Source organism: Amphiprion ocellaris, chromosome 24, assembly GCF_022539595.1.
Source record: "Amphiprion ocellaris isolate individual 3 ecotype Okinawa chromosome 24, ASM2253959v1, whole genome shotgun sequence".
Classification (NCBI taxonomy): domain Eukaryota; kingdom Metazoa; phylum Chordata; class Actinopteri; family Pomacentridae; genus Amphiprion; species Amphiprion ocellaris.
The window spans coordinates 18369300-18375905 of NC_072789.1; positions in this window are offsets into that span (position 1 = coordinate 18369300).

The following is a 6606-nucleotide window of genomic DNA, read 5'->3' on the forward strand; positions in this document are numbered from 1 at the left end:
TTCCTTAGGTCTTGGAAGGTTCAGGAGCGTCAATGAGGAGCATCTCATTGACATTTTCTGATTTTGGAAACTCTTTGAAAAGATGCCTCTGATGCCTGAAGACATTTCAGTGGTTGGTCGTGGACTTCATCAACAGGTTTAGGGGAGTTCTGGAGTTTTTTGGGAATGATTTAGATTTTCCTGAAGATTCATCAGATATTTGAAGGTTGTCCAAAGGTTCTGCAGGTCCAACAAAACATATCTGAGGAGGGTTTTGCGATTATTTGTTCACGTCAAGTTATGAGACTCTGGAAGTTTAAACATCTGAATTCACTGAAGGGTGCACAAAAGAGCTTCATGTAAGAAAGTACGAGAACATTACAGTCAAATAAAACTGGTTTAAAGTCCACAAAGACACACAAAGCTATCACAAAGAGACACAAAATATCCACAAAGAGACACAAAACAACCACAAAGGGACACAAAATGATCACAAAGAGACACAAAACTATCACAGAGATACAAAACATCCACAAAGAGACACAAAACAACGACAAAGAAACAAAAACAACTACAAACAGACACAAAACTACCACAAAGAGACACAAAACAACGACAAAGAGACACAAAACAACCACAAAGAGACACAAAACATCCACAAAGAGACAAAAACAACTACAAAGAGACACAAAACTACCACAAAGAGGCACAAAACTATCACAGAGATGCAAAATGACCACAAAGAGACACACTCTAGAAGGTCATTTGGTTGTTCTGGTTGGAGAACTTGTGATTGTTTAGGAGAACGTTCAGCTCAAACCTCGGTGGAACCACAACACGATTAGATTGGCTCTAGAACTGTGAGGCAGGAGATGAAGAACCATCAGAGAACAGCTGCTGGTTCTGTTCACACGGTTCCACCCTTATTTGTTCTTCTACTGCCTTCACATCCTGAAGATCTCAACAAACACTGGAGATACGACGCAGGAGTTTCTGCTGAGGATCTGGAGGAACCGAAGTTATCAGGGCTGTAGGAGAGAACACGGCTGGGTCACGTGTGTGTGTGTGCGTGTATGTGTGTCTGTGTGTAGACTGTACGTGTGTGTCTGTGTGTGTGCGTGTGTGTGTAGACTGTACATGTGTGCGTTTGTGTGTGTGTCTGTGTGTGTGTGTGTGTGTGTGTGTGTAGACTGTACATGTGTGTGTGTCCATAACGTGTGAGTGTTTATTCCACCTGTATTTATTCAGGCTTTCAGGTGTTTGTTCATGCAGGTCACTCCAGTACAAACCAGGTTTCTCACGGCCAGTTACTCCGTCTCTCCGCATAGATCCAGACCTGCAGCGTTCCTCCAGGCTCTGCTTTGGAACATCTCCAAGAACCCCTGGAACCTCCCCTGGGAGCCCGTTACCTGCCTTTAAGGACACTTCAGACCGTTCTAACCTCACCAACGGACCTCTGGGCTCCCACAAGGAGGTCTACAGGAACCTTCTCAAAGACCCCACAGAACTCAAGAACCCCCTGATGTGTCTGGAAAGTTCTACTCAGGAAAACCTCCTTCATCACCTCTGGGTTGTCTTCAAGAACTCCAACTTTATTAAAAACGACAAAAACCTCCAAGAACCTCAAAGAGACCCAGAAACCCACTGATGGACTTCATCTGGAACGTTCTACGGGTCTCTAAGAGCACTAGAACATGTCGGAGGGTTCCACCTGACAGTCTGAAGGAACATTCGTTGGCAGTTTGGGACTGAGCGCACTCCGTTCTGCCAGCTTCACTTCCTGTTATCATTCCACACACCAATCTGCTGTCAGCACCCCGTTACCACGACGACAGAGCATTTACCTGGTGATGTCACGAACCAACAACACCAGGGGTGTCAAGATCTCTCCTGTTCTTTAGGCAGGGAGGAACCACAAAGAGATACAAAACGACCACAAAGAGACACAAAACAGGCACAAAGAGACACAATATGACCACAAAGAGACACAAAACAACCACAATGAGACACAAAACAGCCACAAAGAGACACAAAACAACCACAAAGAGACACAAAATGACCACAAAGAGACACAAAACTAGCACAAAGAGACACAAAACAACCACAGAGATACAAAACGACCACAAAGAGACACAAAATAGCCACAGAGAGACACAATATGACCACAAAGAGACACAAAACAGCCACAAAGAGACACAAAACAACCACAAAGAGACACAAAATGACCACAAAGAGACACAAAACTAGCAAAGAGACACAAAACAACCACAAAGAGATACAAAATGACCACAAAGAAACACAAAACAACCACAAACACATGCAAAACAACCACAAAGAGACACAAAACAGCCACAAAGAGACACAAAACAGCCACAAAGAGACACAAAACAACCACAAAGAGACACAAAGAGATACAAAACCACCACAAAGAGACACAAAACAACCACAGAGACACAAAACCACCACAAAGAGACACAAAACAACCACAAAGAGACACAAAATGACCACAAAGAGACACTAATCTTCACAGGTTTGGTTCTAATGATGATCCTCGGTGAAGAACATGAACTTGATCAGGTTCCTGCAGAGGAACAACGTTAGAACATTGAAGTTCTGCTGTTTTTTTCTCCACCATGAAGGTCGCTGAGGGTCGCAGTAAATCTGAGATGCTCTAATGCAGCAGAACCAAACGGTTTCGTCGATAAATCTGTCAGTGATTTACTTCATCGTTCCGCTCAGATGTGAAGCCTCAGAACCAAACTAACAGCCAGCAGTCACACGGTTCCACTTCCACCCTCACATTAAGCCTCATCGCTGAACGTCTCGTGTCTTTGGAGGGAAAAAATAAATGGTGTATGTTTGGGTTCTCCCTCCAGGACACTGCTGCAGCCTCCAACAGTACCACGATTGTCTGGCTGCTGCATCTGACCTCCACCACAGAGAAACAGCTGCAGGCCACCCCAGCTACAGAAGGTCCGCTTGTTCCGTCCTGGATCCACTTAGAACTGTGTGATGAGGCCTTTATGGGAAATGCCCTGAAATGTACTCAGAACCTGCTTCTTGTTTAAAAACATTTCCTCAGCCTCCTCAGACACCTTCAGAACACCGTTGGAGGCCGTGAAACCTCCTCATGAACCTGTGCAGTCAGCTTATAACCGAAGAAACATCTCCTCAGGAGATTGGAAACATCTCCAGAACTTTTTAAAGAGCAAGAAATGTCTAGAAAAAGAACGTTCAGACCCTCCTAAGATCTCTGTAATCTCACTGGAACCTCAGGAACATCCCCAGGAACCACCTAAACCTCCTCAAATACATTTTCTCAAATATAGGTGGAACCGCTGGCCTTAAAACTTGTGGAACCTCCACAACAACCTCACGAACATCACCAAGAACCTCTAAAACCTTGAGAATAAGCCTGAAAGCTTCACTCTTACAATCTCAAAATGGCCTATAAACTCTTATAAACCTCGACATCATAACCACATAAACCTCTCCAAATCCTGAAGAACTTGTTCATCATTCTCCTGGAGAACCTGTCAGACGCTGTAAAGCAGTTCTGAAGGCTCCTAAAGGATCTTCTAGTGTTCCAGAATATCCCCCGAACCCTTTAGACATCCTAAAGAACCATTAACTTCACAAAAACTTCTGGAACCCTTTTACTGGACAACCTTGGAACGTTCTTCATGGAACTCAGTCACGTAGAACCAAAAGCCATAAATCATCTTCAGATTTTAAAGAAGGTTTTCAGATTCTTTGCGCCTCTGGAACATCCACAGGAACCACTGAAGCTTGTTTAAGAACCTTTTTTCTTCTGGAACTTCTGCGATGTCTGAACCTGTAGAACCAAACCGAGCACCGGGTGCACCCAGGAGAACCTGTGGAACATCACTGCAAACATCTGGAACATTATGAGGAGTCTCTGTGAAATCCAAAGTTCTGAATTCTTTAGAAGTCTTTAGACCTTCTCCACCAACTACCTAAACTGTTGTGAACATCTGGAAGCCTCCAATAACAAGAACCTCCATGAAAACATTTTCTTCCATTTCTTAAAAGAGCCTTCTCAATCAACTGAGGGCCTCTAAGATCCTTTAAGCACTCAGAACAATTTCTTAAACTTCACAGCAGTTCACCGTGGAACCTCCTTAAAACCTCTCAAACACATCCACTCCCCCTAAGAACCTCATAAACATTATCATGGATCATCTAGAACCTCGTCGAGGTTCCAGACGTCTGCCAGGAACAGCTGAGGACTGGATCCGTGGAACACCGTCTGGAGAACTCTGCAGATCCAGGATGGATCCACAACTCCACCCAATGGTCAGAGGTCTGAACTGCACCCGAACGCAACAGCAAGTCTGTCTGCTGAGTTTTACAGTTTTAAAGCCATAGTAGTACTTCTGTTCAAGTACTTGTGGGTCTAAAGGATTTCTACGCTCAAATAGTACTTTCTAATAAACACATTATGGTTTAAAAGATTTAATTCCAGCCAAAATACTACATTCTGTCCATGTACTTGTAGTTTTATTGGTTTATTCTACTCAAAATACTACTTTCTGTCCAAGTACTTGTGGTTCTAAAGGTTTGCTACACCAAAATAGTACTTTTTAACTAATATGTTATGGTTTAAAAGATTTATGTCATCAAAATACTATGTACTGTCCACGTACTTGTATTTTTAAATGTTTTTTAATGGCCAAAATACTACTTTTTGTCCAAGTGCTTGTGGTTCTAAAGGTTTGTTACCCCAAAATAGTACTTTCTAACTAAGAAGTCATGGTTTAAAAGGTTTATGTCAGTCAAAATACTACATTCTGTCGATATACGTGTAGTTGTAAATGTTTTCTCCAGTCAAAATACACACGTGGACAAAATAGTTGGTACCCCTCGGTGAATGAAAGAAAAACCCACTATGGTCACAGAAATAATTTGAATCTGACTAAAGTAATAATAAATATAAATTCTATGAAAATTAACCAATTAAAATTAGACATTGCTTTTGAACCGTGGTTCAACAGAATTATTGTAAAAAATAAACTCTTGAAACAGGCCTGGACAAAAATGATGGTTCCCTTAACTTAATATTTTGTTGCACAACCTTTTGAGGCAATCACTGCAATCAAACCATTTGTGTAACTGTCAGTGAGACTTCTGCACCTCTCAGCAGGTATTCTGGTCCACTCCTCATCAGCAGACTGCTCCAGTTGTCTCAGGTTTGAAGGTTCCTTCTCCAGACGCCATGTTTCAGCTCCTTCCACAGATGTTCAATAGGATTTAGATCAGGGCTCATAGAGGCCACTTCAGAATAGTCCAATGTTTTCCTCTTAGCCATTCTTGGCTGTTTCTAGCTGTGTGTTTTGGCTCATTATCCTGTTGCAAGACCCATGACCTGCGACTGAGACCAAGCTTTCTGACACTGGGCAGCACATTTCTCTCTAGAATACCTTGATAGTCATGAGATTTCATTGTACCTGCACAGATTCCAGACACCCTGTACCAGATGCAGCAAAGCAGCCCCAGAACATAACAGAACCTCCTCCATGTTCCACAGTAGGGACAGTGATCTTTTCTTCATATGCTTCATTTCTGCATCTATGAACATAGAGCTGATGTGCCAGAAAGTTCCAGTTTTGTCTCGTCTGTCCACAGGACATTCTCCCAGAAGCTTTGTGTCTTGTCAACATGCAGTTTGGCAAATTCCAGTCTGGCTTTTTTATGATTTATTTTCAACAATGGTGTCCTCCTTGGTCGTCTCCCATGAAGTCCACTTTGGCTCAAACAACGATGGATGGTGTGATCTGACACTGATGTACCTTGACCTTGGAGTTCACCTTTAATGACTTTAGAGGTTGTTCTGGGCTCTTTTGTTTCCATTCGTATTATCCGTCTCTTCCATTTGTCATCAATTTTCCTCCTGTGGCCACGTCCAGGGAGGTTGGCTACAGTCCCATGGATCTTACATTTCTGAATAATATGTGCAACTGTAGTCACAGGAACATCAAGCTGCTTGGAGATGGTCTTCTAGCCTTTACCTTTAACATGCTGGTCTATAATTTTCTTTCTAATCTCCTGAGACAACTCTCTCCTTGGCTTCCTCTGGTCCATGTTTAGTGTGATACACACCATGTCACCAAACAGCACAGTGACTACTGTAACCCTATAAATAGTCCAACTGACTGATTACAAGTTTGTAGACACCTGTGATGCTAATTAGAGGACACACCTTGATTGAACATGTCCCTATGGTCACATTATTTTCAGTCTTTTCTAGGCGTACCATCATTTTTGTCCAGGCCTGTTTCATGAGTTTATTTTTTAAAATAATTCTGTTGAACCACAGTTCAAAAGCAATGTCTGATTTTCATTGGTTAATTTTCATAGAATTGTTATTATTACTTTTGTCAGATTCAAATTATTTCTGTGACCATTGTGGGTTTTTCTTTCATTAACTGAGGGGTACCAACAATTGTGTCCACGTGTGTACTACATTTTGTCCAAGTACTTGTAGTTTTATTGGTTTATTTTACTCAAAATATTATTTTTTTGTCCAATAACTTGTGATTTTAAAGGATTGCTACGCTCACATAGTACTTTCTAAATAATACATTATGATTTTAAAAGATTTATTCC